We start from the raw sequence: 13,378 nt of genomic DNA, 5'->3' as shown, positions 1-13,378 counted from the left end.
TCTTCTGAATGTACTGCAAGTTACAAATGCACTGTATTGTAAGTCACTTTGTATAAAAGCGTCTGCTAAATGTAAATGTCAACATCATCATCACAGCACGTTGCAAACTATTCACCATGGGGAGTGAAAGAGTGAAACGCTCTGATTCATGACAAGAAAAGTCATGGAGATGGTATTCAGGTTATCAGACCATTTTCCCACATTCTTTGTATTATTTTTGGGATTCTTTTTTGCAAAAGCTATTATTTTCAATCTGATAACCATAAGTAGCTTCTGTCCTCTGCCATGCTGGCGCCGAGCCCTTTGGAGCCATTTAAACTTCTGTTTGTTTCAGTGGATTACAGGGAGCAAGCTAGGCCTTCATGCTAGCGCTAACCTAATGGCTGGTTGCTCAGAGGCTGGGGCGGTGTGGTGGACAGGGTGAACCAGGATGTTAGGCTGTTCAGTGAGTCTTATGATGACACTCGGGAAATAATCTGGGCGTGTAATCCCGAAACGGCAACTTGAATTATGAATTATGTCCAAGTCAATATTTTAGTGTCTGTGTGTGTAATGCATTTATTGATAGATAGGACTTTTTACAACACAGAGGAAGACTAGAATCTTTTCCCCCCCTCTAAAGTAGGAGTACAGAGACTGAGGTCATTGAGATCTGGCCTTCTTAACAACCCTGGAAGGAGCAATCCCACTTTCTGCGTTCCTCCTCAAGGCTTCCTCCTTAATAATCCGTTTTTCTTTGACCTTTAGAGAACTCAGGGTTAGGGGGGGGTCGTATAATGTGGCCTGTGAAGCCCTTTGAGACTGAAACTGGGAGGAAAGGCTTCACAATATGAAACCCAGTCTCAAGGATGAAACAAAGATATTTTTGAGTATAGTCTGCCCCCATTCTCTTTCCTCAATACATCAAGAGAGCATCAAATGCACAACGAGCAGTTTAAACCCATACGTTGATGTAGGCGTTTATAGGAAAGATTCTGAAACGTTGAGATTCATCGTGCAAGAAGAGAGAAACCACAGAAAGCCTTGGATCTTATCTAGGCTAGCTAAAATAGCTTTATTTCCTTCTGGCAACTGGGTAGCAATATGATATATAGGACACCAGGCATTGTATGGTTTCTATTGTCTTGCTTTTTGCATTTTGTGTGGCTTCCGTCTGCAATCCAAAATGTCAGGGGACATCAAAGACTTGCACTACAAATGCAAATAAAATGTACTTGACGTGAAAAATTTCAAACAAGCTAGACTTGCATATGGTGCTGTTCATAAGGAAGAAGAATGTTTAACTAAAAAACAAATTTGTGTTATGTGCCAAGTCTGAAATAACCCATGATAAAGTCCTATAACATATATCCCTGGATTTAGAATTATTTGGAAAGTAGCAATGCTTAATATATTCTCAAGCACATAAAGAAAAGTAAACTCATAAGCCCTTTTATGATGAAACAGAGAGCTGCGTCACACTGGGCTATCCTCTGTGTGAGTTATTGGACACATTCTCTCACCGCTCAGCGCACCAGCCACGATTAAGTAAACATTTGTGGAGATATTATCAGTGCACAGCAGACATATTGGGCTGCTGGGCGGCCTGCCAATATGAAGGTGTGGGCCGCGTGGGGAAAAGATGCAGTTTCACAAGACCACCATAAAGACAAATTACAATCACTTCATCATCACCAGGATGAATTACTTATATAAATCATTATAGATAAATGTCTTGCCCTTGGCCTACTTGGCTGCCAAAGTTTATTTTCTACGCAGTTCACATAAATAAGGTGACTGCTAGGCGTATTTCTACTAGAGGCATAAAGAAAAGGCAAGTAGCAGGAGTCAGACTATATTCGACTATTTATCGCGGCTCGGTCGATGAAATAATTACATTTAACCTGAGATTTATTCTAAACAGCAGGCCCACAGATCTGTGACAAATACTGCGTTGTTATTTCAATTATTCTGGTCTGCAAATGAACAGCTGCCCTGTTACCCCCACTAGCAACCCCTCCCCCAGTGGTGACCCCGCAACCTTTTATATGAGAGAGAGAGAGAGAGAGAGAGAGAGAGAGAGAGAGAGAGAGAGAGAGAGAGAGAGAGAGAGAGAGAGAGAGAGAGAGAGAGATACACACAGAGGCGGTGATTCAAAACGCTGGCTCTGAGGAGGGGGACCGAGCAGAACGAGCTGTCACACACAACTCCCGGAGACGCGAGGACCATCACATGGGATAAATGTCCGCACATGGCTCCCATAGTCCCGCGGAACGGACCCCCGAAGGTCCGCTGATTAACAATCCTGGGTGTCCGGTAGACAACATGGACTTATCCGATGTACCGGCGATTAAAGTTTGATACGTGGGGCTGTGTCGAGCTGCCGCCCGCAACACAAAACTCATGGTAGGTGGTTGTTTTTCTTCATATCTTTTTGGATTACGCGTAATAAATCAATAAAGTTGTTGATAATAGTTTAGATTTAAATTGTATGAATGAATATATTTAGTGGATCGGAGACTGTCCGCACTGTTCCGCTAGACCATGCCTTCGGTTCCCTCACACGTGTGCATCCCTCGGTGGAACCGTTTCAGTTTACGCACACAATGTCTGAATGTCGCCGGGTGGTTCGTAACGCTAGAGCCATCCCGGCGGAACTTGCACCCTCGACCCTCCACCGGGAGTCCCGGGGAGGGGACCAGGAGCCCCGGGGAGGGGACCCGGAGCCCCGGGGAGGGGATAAGCGGGGATCCTTATCAGGCTGCACCTCTTCTCCGACTCAACTTGGAGCTCTCGTCTAATCCGAGTTAAAGTCGAGCTGAATGAGTCCGATTTGTTGCTTGGTCCATGTCAACACAATCATGTCAAAACAATATTAAAATAGGATTTCATTCATCATTATGGAGGAAATACTTCCGTCTTATTCGAGTCTTATTCTGCAGAAACCGACACACATTTTTCTTTGCGTCTTTGCGTTTTGTCAGATGGCCATTCGGGCATGAATGTTGGCATTGTGAAAGTCGGAGAGAGTCAAAACAAAAGGATATGTTCACACAAAAGCTGACCAATGGGACCCAGGCATGCGGGCTCCGGTGAGCGGCGTGGTCCTCACGCCTCTCTTTGTCCGGAGCGGCGGAAGAGATTCTCCTGAGCGCTTCGGTCAAAGGGCGCTTAACGTCTCCGCGAGTGTGCTAAGGCTTATTGGTCTTTTGCAAAGTGCACATTAGCTCGCTCACACGCACACACACAAACGCGCGCACACAAAGGCACGCTCACAAGCGCACAAACCCACACGCTTACACAAAGACACACTCAAACGCGCGCGCGCACACACACACACACACACACACACACACACACACACACACACACACACACACACACACACACACACACACACACACACACACACACACACACACACACACACACACACACACACACACACACACACGAATTATGTTCTGTCACGTCACTAATTACCTCAATTTATAAAATATTTTTTGTAACTTAATTCATGGACCTTGACTTTGTGGTTTGTTTCAGATTGATTTGTCAGTCGGGTTTCCCTATTGGTTAAGATAGTTTCTTATTCAAACCTAAAAGAGACAATGGGGGATTTTGGCCTAATGAATACCTTTAGGCTAATGAATGTGTCCTGTGTGTGCTCGTAAGATAGCCTGTATAGTGTGTCCCGGAGATATTCCCCGGAAATAATTACCATATACATAAATGACAGTGATTTTCCAGGAAGTGCATTGTACTTTTATAGTGGAGGGTTTTAATGTGAGGGAATTCTCCGTCAGAGGGAACTGACAGTGGGGAAAAAGCGACCGAATCCATCTCCATAAAACACAGGGATTCATACATCTCTGTCACGTCTCCGCCCTGGCTGTTTACTTACAGTTGGGACGGGGGCGATTTGGGAGTGGGGGGGGGGGGGACCTGGTGAGGGGGACGTGGGCGTCATGACGATACAGCCGGAGATACCGCTCGTCTTTGCACTGTGCAATTAGCCTCGCGAGCGGGACGCCTGATTAGAAGGATTTAAATGTCACAGTTGAGTGTATTACTGTTATTTTCTCGTAACTTTGTCTTATTTCTTTTGCAATCCCACCTCAAAGCTGCCCAATCAACACCAAGCACTCTAGAGAATGACGGTTTCCCCCCCCCTTTCCACTTAAAACGTGGCATGTGTGTGTTTTAAGAGTTTTGATAAAGGGCACATTTTAGAAGCATGGACAAAAATAAGTACATCTATATTGTGTTATTTTAATGTCACCGCCTTTGTTCGTTGAGGCTGACCACCTCTTTTTTATACATAGGCCGCAAATGTGATAAAGACTTAACAGTGTACCGGGCATTGGTTCAAGGTAACTAGTGAGGACTATGCGGCAAAACAAGAACTAATAACAGCCTCTTCATCACTTTGTGCTTCGGCCATGGATGAAGGTCTTTGTTTATTTCTGAAGCTCATGCACCTCAACTCAATAAGCAATCCCTCAAAACGTGGAGAAACACATGGATTTGGATTTTCATTCAGACCAGAACTAACGTTTTTAAGTCATGAGCCACACGCACACACAACGAAAACAATCAGCGAGAAGACCTTTTTGGCATCATCAACTCCATTTCCTGTAAATGTGATTATAGGAGTCAGTAGCCTGCAGTCAGACTGCTCTCCTCATGTTGACTTACACGTCCATTAGCGGTGAAACACCTGTGATGACACTCCGCTCAGCAATAGGCCCAGCCATGCACTCCCTATCCGTGTCACACTACCTGGGAAAATCTTGCCATTGAAGTCCATTCATGGAGGTAATTGTTTATTTTTTGCCCGAAGACTAAAAAGAAGTTGGATTCAACATGAATTCATTAATAAGTTTCCTTGTCCTTGTTCCTTTCCCGAAGACAAAGACAAAACAAACAACAAATGGGCTGAGAAAAAAAAAAAAAGACCACCAACAATGATTAATCTACGTTCTTGGTATTCTATCAATTTAATCAGCCAAAATCAAATTATTCTGTGGTGTTTTGAGTTCATGTTTTTCTGTTGCAAACTTTTTTTAAACTCAGAGGTGTTCTGTTATTTTCACTTTGGAACCTTATTGACAAATACAAATCAAGTATTGAACAATAATGTGGAATATGCTGTTGAAGGACATTTCTTGACAGCAAAGCAGTCTCGTTTCTGTCAACCTCCAGACAGCAGAGACTTGGGTTTGTCCTGACCTGCTTCGGCTCCCGCTATTCTTCTGCAGATTGTGTTGAAGCTGTTTGTCCCAAACCCGGTGCTAATGAGTCATGAAGTGTTTCCAAACCAGAGTGCTTCTGTCTTCCAGGAAAGCAGCATTATAAGACAGGGTGGGACATCCCTGTGTGATCGGCAATTCCGTCAGGAATTAGCTGGTGTTGTTTCCCTTTCAGTTGTGCGTATTGTCAGAGGGCAGTCTTTGTGTTGCTTGTGATGCATTACTCAACCCCGTCCCTCCTCGCACGACACACACACCAAATAGATATTTTCTTGTGGTGTGTTTAGCTGTGGTTCATTTAGAGTCTCCTTGATATTACACTGTGGAAATACGTCTCAAATCCCAACTTCACCAAACAATACAGACCTGTCATTTGAGGATGACCCCACAACAACGGGTTTAAGTACTCTTATTACCACCCGGAATGCTTAGGAAACATGTCTGGCCTATACTTTAACGTTTTACAAAAACAGATTCATGTTTTTCCCCGAAGGGCTATAGTTCCTTACCATCTGACAACAAAACAACCCAAAACAACCCTAAAACAGCTCTGATGACCCTCGTGCTGCAAACCACTATTTCCTGAAGCGAGGCTGCCAAATTCCAGGGCTGCATGTCACCTCATTTGTTTTTCCACAACAGTTTGGTCTGGAAGTGTGCACAAGAAAGGAGTAAGGCTAAGGCCAGCAGCCAAGCACAGGTCCCATGAGCCTCTGTGCTGCTATCTTAATCACAGACGCTGGAGTCGTCAGAAATGCAGGGTTTTGGCCTTTCTGGGCCAGCGTCGATACTTTGAGGTCGATGACCCCCTTACCTTAGGACGGTGATTTCTCACAAACCTGGGAAACGTAGCTATGCAATTCCCATCTAACTATTTTTATTGTGACCGAGCACTAGCTTGTACAAGCTAGCACACAAAAAGTTTGTCTATTAGGTCAATAGGTTGTATTCTTCTTCTTTGTTGCATAGCCGCAGTGGGTCTCGATGCATTGCGGACAAGTTAAGTCACAGTTACATTTCCGGATACGCCTGTAGCGTAGAGATCCACTGCGACACTCAAAGTGACACTCTGATGCAAAAGTTTGCGTTCGCCTTTAGACCACTACTTTAGTTATTGGAAGTCGATTGAGTCAAAATCTCACTAAGAATTCCAACTGAATGATCTCATCTTAGCCTCAGTTAAGGTTTCCTGAGCCTGGTTTTCGAACTCAGTTTAAAAAAATCAAACCAAAGCAAAGCACAGCCCAGAACTTATACAGTCAGTGCAGACACTCGCACTGAGAGAGCATGATGTTTGCATAAGCATGGCAAGTAAGTCAGTGGTACTGTCCAAATGCTCTTCTTCCCTTTGTAATACTCCTTCAGATGTAGTCTGTTAGATGATGTGCTTGGCTATCCCGCCATCCATTAATACGTGTCAGTGTTTCTTCAACATGCTGCTTTCAACGTCAAACCTGTCACCGGTGAACCTTTCTGTTGCTTAAATCTTTCATAGGCTGTCGTTACAGGGTGCTGCGTCATGTACGCCAGACACCCAGCACTCTGTACGGGGCGTTCGGCTGCAGCAGCAAATGCAGTGTAGGAGTGGGCTACTTTGACTGCTGTGATTGCTTATCAGAAAGGAACGGCCGGAAGGACTCATCCAACCAAATTGCATCATGCATTCTGATGAGGGCTGTGGATGGCCCAGCGAGCTATTCTTGTGAATGACTCAAATACCTTTATTTATTTTTTTTGCCTCTACCAAAGAGGTGCCGATTGACAACCGTGAGATTATCCAGTGTAGTTGTAAGAAAGCAATCAAGGACAGGCTTTGACAAGCAACTGCTGAGCGGGTATTCTGGTGAGGTTAAGGCAGTGAATCTCCTGCCAAGCTACAGGTCACTGCTCGTCCTAACGGCGCATAACAAAATAAGGTGGATTTTTATCGGCCCGCCATCTGTACTTAGTCATGTATTCCATTATGGTTGACAACACCTTCTTGAGAGGTGATGGATTTATATTGCGGTGCGAGGGTGGCAGACCGTTTTCTGTCTCCACTAAAGGCTCTGATAAAGTAGTTTCTCGTTCTGCTACTCAACGATACGACGGCGAAATTTCCTCTTCATGAAAACCATTTTGCACAAGGTTTGAGTGTCTACAGAGGGTTACAGTCGGATTGTAGGAATAGCCTAAATGTTGCCTCTTCTTAATGGCTTCATCGTATTGCTGTAAGGCAATCCAATTTTCTGATCTTATTAGACGGTTCTGGCTTAGTGAAGTGAACAATTAATGCCCCCATTTGCTTCCTCTTCACATCACTAATGGTCACTTTGTGGCCATTAGTGATGTTATCTTAAAGGCTGATGTGTGAGACTACTCCGGGACCATTCCGTTGTAGTACTAAACACTCAATTAGATTTTATGTCATCATCAATAGTCATCTACAAAGTACAGAGGGACAAGAATAGACGGGAATGGTCACATCACAAACGTTAGGGCAAAATAAAGATTTGAGTCAGGATCCCTTGCTATATCATTCTAAACTGACTCCAGTCTAATTCATATATTTTTTTGATATACTATGAAAGGAACATATTCATCCCCCTCCCCCCCAAAAAAAGATTTTTACATCCTGTCATTCCTAAACACCGGTCCATGGCCTGGCTCTCTTTTACTGCGCTGTAATACCTTAGGTTAGCAGAAACACAGTGGCGGTGGTGTAGCTCTTCAGGGCTCTAGGATGAGTCTTCCAGATGTCACCCTAATGGACCTCAGCACCAACCAGAGGGGGAAACCCCGGCGTTGTACATCACCGGGAGAGGCAGAGAAGTATTCCTCTCCCCATTACTCCTTCCGCAGTGCGTTCCGGGAAAGCCGGGTTCCATCACAGCGGACTAACTTGCAGCGGCTTTTTCTTTCTCTTCAAAATAACTGACAAGTCACCGTGCTCCCCTCTTGATAAGGGCAAACGTTTGCATGTTAATATTCTCTCAGATCCATAAACTACTGGCACACACTTGCTGATCGGCCTTGTATTCATCGAGGGGTGAAAGGTCGCCGTTGGATTCAGTTTAGCAGAGAGGGTTGGCATGCCTCAAATTGCTGCTGTCGTTCACTTCCCCTCAGTGGGCAGCTCAGAGAAGCATATTCTCTACATATGTTATTCTCATTCATTTGGGTTCCCGATTGAGTGTCACTGCAGCTCAGTGTCTCTGACAACATTAGCCTTTACACCCTAAGCAAAGGCAGCAGTCTGGATAAGTCCTTCCCCTAGTGTCTCTCTGGCTCTCGCTCTTTTGTGTGTGTCAATGATGGTTGGTTCAAGCAGCCTCACCTGGCCCGAGTCCTAATTCCGAGACTGATTGGGGTCTGGGGCCGGGTGAGAGTGCACACCTCTTGTGCATAGCGCAATCAAACTGCACAGGTTGAACCTGAGTGTGGCACCTAGGTGGCGTCTAACCCGAACATTGCGACAATTGTCTTTGCAATAAACTACCACCAAAGCAGGCTGAATAGGAAAGGTTCAAGTAAATACGTTTCAGGCTCAAATACACACTCAAATTACAATGTTTAAAAGTAAGAGATTGAGACACTGAAAACCGAATAAATATGATATAAATCTTCTTTATTACCGTCAGATCGTTTAAACTATTTCATTCAAGCTTTAACCTTCAATTAAGTTCCTTAAATCATTTTAATTATTAATTAAATGGGTAATTGTTGAAACCCCCTGAGATTCCCACAATGTCAATCGTTGGAGCAATTATTTTAAGATTTGAAGATGCTGGAAAGAAAATCGTAATTAGAACTTCAAATCGGTTTGAATCAGACATTAAAGATTACGATTTGGGAAAAGTAAGACAAATGCCGCCGTCCGGAGTGCGAACAGAGACCAGTAGAAGTATGGGTAAATTTTCCAGCTTGAGAACATGTTGAGGGACATGGAAAATGTGACAGTTTGTTGCAGAATTTGTGTTTGATATGCATTTCATGTGTTTTTAAACTGTATTTGCTGAACAAATATGTTTGCCTCTCAGTCGCATTTACAGTCACATTTACATTTAGGGCATTTAGCCGACGCTTTTATCCAAAAGTGACTTAAAATAAGTACATTTGTCAGAAGAAAGAGAAACCACAATATATCGCAGTCGGTACAGTAAGGACGTTGGCATGCTGGCATGGCTGCATTCCAAACCTATTGACTCTCCCAGCAACCCACCGGTACCAGCCTGCAGTCTGTAGTATTCCCATTCCCAGCAGTATTGTGTGAGCGAATGGAACAGCTCCACCATACGAGCCACTGCGTAGGTGGGTGTTTCTATTCTTAGACAGGCTCTCTGAGCATCATGTGTTGCCTATCGTGTCAACACTTAAGGCATATATAAAACAACTGCATAGCTAAGTGATTTTAGAATGAATGTGAAAAGGTTTAGCGACTTTTTTAATTTTACTTAAGAATTAATCATCAAGAGCAACAGATTTTTTTTCCTTGTACATTATTTATTAAGGGTTAGGTTTTTTTAATGGTGGCAGCTGTACACTTTTGCCTTTGAGGTTGAAAACGATCCAATTTATGCTTTATTGCTTCAAGGGGCAATGAATCCACGCTGAATTTGATTCATCTTTAATTCCTTTGTAAAAATAATTCCCTTTTTTGGTACGTTTGTTTTCTGGTCTGTGGTCGGTGGCAGGACGTTACATGCTCGTACAAAAACAACCTCAGTTCAGTCATATTGTGTAAGGCTTGCCCTCAACGGCCCAAGCACTTGAAATGCATTGTGACCCCTAAGTACATAGCAGTGTTCAAAGAGGTGTCTGAAAGACGGCGAATCTGTGTTTGTTTGGCCAAAACATGTTCAGAGGCGGACTATATGAGGTATGGCTCAAATAAAACGGCATTCGGAAAGCTACATCCGCTCTGGGACAACCATTAATTCTGAAACGGCTTTATTTCCGTTCCATCTTTATGGCTAGTAATCCACCACGTTTTCTGTGATTTGGTTGCAGCCGGAGCCATTTATAGTGCACTGAGGGTTCACACACATTCCTGTGCTAACAGTAAACATTCCCTCTGGATTAATTACCTGCTGCTGGGCCAAACTCTGTGGGCCGCCTGGCCGACTCAGGATCATAGGAGGCCGATTGTCAGGTCGGGTAAAGGAAAAGGGGATCTGGGATCAGGCACTATGATACTTGCAGAGCATCTGGGGTTGAGGTGGCACAGAGTCTGGACCGGAAACACACAGACATTTCTGTCTGTGTTTCCTGTTTCGGCGAAGGGATACTGTACCAAAGAGGAACTCTTCTGCAAGTGTTAAGATGGGGCTTTCTAACGAGGATTGCAAGAAGCATATTTAACATGGCAAGTCTACATGGTTTATTTGAAACCTTTGCTGAAACTTGAAAACCTGTCTCCAGGCATGTTTTTTTTTTGTTTCACTTTCAACGGTAAGTATTTCCTTGTTCCGATGAAGCCAGAGAGAGTGAAACCCACATTTTCGCCCACATTTGAGGTAGTCTGCGATCTTTGAGTCTAACGAAAAGGTAGATGAATTTGTTTTTACACCATTTCCATCCAAGTTTCCATGCATCGTGGAAGAACTTGTTTGTGGTTTTTCCCTCGTTGTAGATAGCAGATATTTTACCAGCAAATGGTGCAGGATGTGGTTGGGTTAGAGTTCACCTTGTGGGTGGCAGCCCACATTTCTGGCACTCTTGATCGCGCTTCGGGGTGTGAGGGACTGATTGGCACACACTTCACTAATTTCAGGAAGGCCCGATCCTCCCACTCGCCTGATGGAAGTGAAGTCACTCACCACCACCCACTCATCCCCTGCTTCACTGCCCTAGAGTGGGGGGATTTAATAGCCCTCAGGCCATTAAGCTGTAGCTCTATACGTATTCAGTCAAAGCGTGTTTCAGGAGCAAAAAGAAAAGGGTTTTGTTTCGCTTTCCTTTTATTTATTTATTAATCAATGTATTTATTTGGTCATTTATGCATTTCTTTTTTTTTGGGATAAAAACAACAATATGCAAATTTAAAACCAAGTCATTTCTACAAAACATATTCGCTGGTGCACTAGTTTCTGGGATAATAGTTGTGTATAAGTTTGGGATTGGTTTATAGACAAGTCTTCTCCCACTGAATGATTTATAGCCATTTTTCCCTCAAACTCACCCCTTCATTCACTGAAGAGCTCCTCAATTATTAATTGTATTAGAGATGCTTCTATCTTGGCAAAAAAATATTCCTCACCTATCTTCAATCAGTCTTTTTTATATATTTTCTTTGACGGACAGATTTAAGGACGATTCTTTTGACCTTTCACCATGATTTTTTGTTGCATTTCTTTAGTCACACTTGGAACTTTTGGATTTAATTCAGATTTGAGTATACAGGCTTGCATTTTTGTCTACATGTGATTCAGTATTTCTTACTCAGTGCTGCATAGAATACGAATTTGCCTAAAATAAAATAATGAAATCTGCTATTAAGCCTGGCAGCCATTTGTTCATCTAATGAGTTTGTAAAAGAACAAAGCAATGAGCAAAGGATATAGGAGATTGCATACATATTAGAAATGAGTTTTAAATTTGAATAAACGTTTTTAATCTAAAGCCCCTTCTTCTCATAAAGGCCAGCGGCTCCTCGTTCAGAATCCAGTTTATTCCGACAACCTTCACAACCTACACACCACTATAACCAATCAATAATTGATATTGCCAATTCATTTTATGATCCCCTTATTAGCAGCTCTGTTCACCTAAGCCCGAGGCTGCCAAAGAAATTACAATAATGAATAAAATATATGGTGGGCCGAGTGCTGAACGTATAGCCCCCCCCCCCCCCCCCTCCCTCCCCTCGCTCAGGGGCTCCTTATGAATCCAGGTCATCACCGGCTCCCCGCCACGCGCTAATGGCAGATTAAACTGTCCCGGTCCAACCTAGACTGAGTACCCCCAGCCCATTCTGCCGCCAATTTGAATTCGCCCTTCAGAAGGGGGGGTCTGGAGCGGGGCAATACATTTCTTTCTGCTTCCAATACGCTTTTGAAGGAGCCAATCCTTCCACCGAGCTGGCTTCCACCAAGCTGGCTTCACCCCAGGCGCGTTTTTTTGGCCGGTTTGACGACAATGACGACAGGGAAGCGACGGCACGCAGCAAATTGCTTCGAGTCATTTGAACTAGGCCCGTTGGTCACGCCTCTTGTGCTGAAGTGAATGACGGCAGCCTCCCCAGATCAACCTGCAATCTACGATTGATCTTCTTGGCCTGGCAATAGCCAGGCTACGTCCGACCCAAAGACCGGCGCGTCTTTGGGTCTGACCCCATTCCAGGCTGAGGCGGTGTTGGGCTCTCCTGGAGATGAGGTCAGGGGGGACATGGGAAGTGTATGGGGGGGGCGGGGGGGTTACAGTGCTGGGTGGGGGAGAGGGTGGGGGCGTCCTTCTGGAAAGATGAAGAACGAGAGTACCTTGAACCAGAGTGAATATCGATCTTCTCCGTCGTGCTGGTGTTACAAGAGCATGATTTACATCATTGGACATGGCCCCGGGACCCCAAAGAGGGGGGGGGTGGATGGTTCCGGAGACAGGACGGGGTGGTGCAAGGAGCAGGGGGGCTATGAGGCTAAAGCAGGGACATCCGATGGCTGATAAGGCCCCTTCCTTCTATAAATATCGATTAATAAACTCGCGGCTGCTGCGACCCCATTTCCCGTCGCTTGTTTGTTGCGTTGTGTTTTTTCCCGCTCCACTCACCCCGCCGTAGAGCTTTCATTTTACGCCTCGGCGGTTATCGTCTTATCAGGTTTTTCACCCTCCAGGATGTGTTTCCACCAGCGAGGGCGGTTATTGAGTTAGGATCTGTTTATTTTTAATTAGACGGCCCCATTGTAAGATGGCTGGGGGTGGCTGGGTAGGGGGGTGGGTGGGGGTAGAGGACTGGGTGGGAACATTCCCTTGTGTTCAGTCCTGTCGTCGCCACAGCTGCCTGATCCAGCGCTCGCTGGGCGGTCACAGGGTACTGGGACCGTCCCACGGCTGTGTCCCCCGTTCCGGTGGCCCCGCGCTGAACTTTAATTACTGTGAGTGGCCTTGCGGAAAAGCATTTTTCTCCCCTCCGCCCCTGCCTGCTCTGTGCCGACAAGTCTGTGCTCCGAGGT

At 44.8% G+C, this 13,378-nt stretch overlaps 1 protein-coding gene across 2 annotated transcripts in view; it reads left to right on the top strand.

Annotated features, from left to right (window-relative positions):
- The first annotated feature begins 2,131 nt into the window (after window positions 1-2,131).
- The window catches only part of LOC130371942 (carbohydrate sulfotransferase 15-like), a 33,377-nt gene continuing 22,130 nt past the window's right edge, over window positions 2,132-13,378 (top strand). For both annotated transcript variants that reach the window (XM_056577824.1, XM_056577826.1), the window contains exon 1: window positions 2,132-2,385. The gene's annotated coding sequence lies outside the window, so the exon portion shown is untranslated. The remainder of the gene's footprint in view (window positions 2,386-13,378) is intronic.

Source organism: Gadus chalcogrammus, chromosome 18 (genome assembly GCF_026213295.1).
Source record: "Gadus chalcogrammus isolate NIFS_2021 chromosome 18, NIFS_Gcha_1.0, whole genome shotgun sequence".
Taxonomy (NCBI): Eukaryota; Metazoa; Chordata; class Actinopteri; order Gadiformes; family Gadidae; genus Gadus; species Gadus chalcogrammus.
This window is presented reverse-complemented; position numbering and strand designations above follow the sequence as displayed.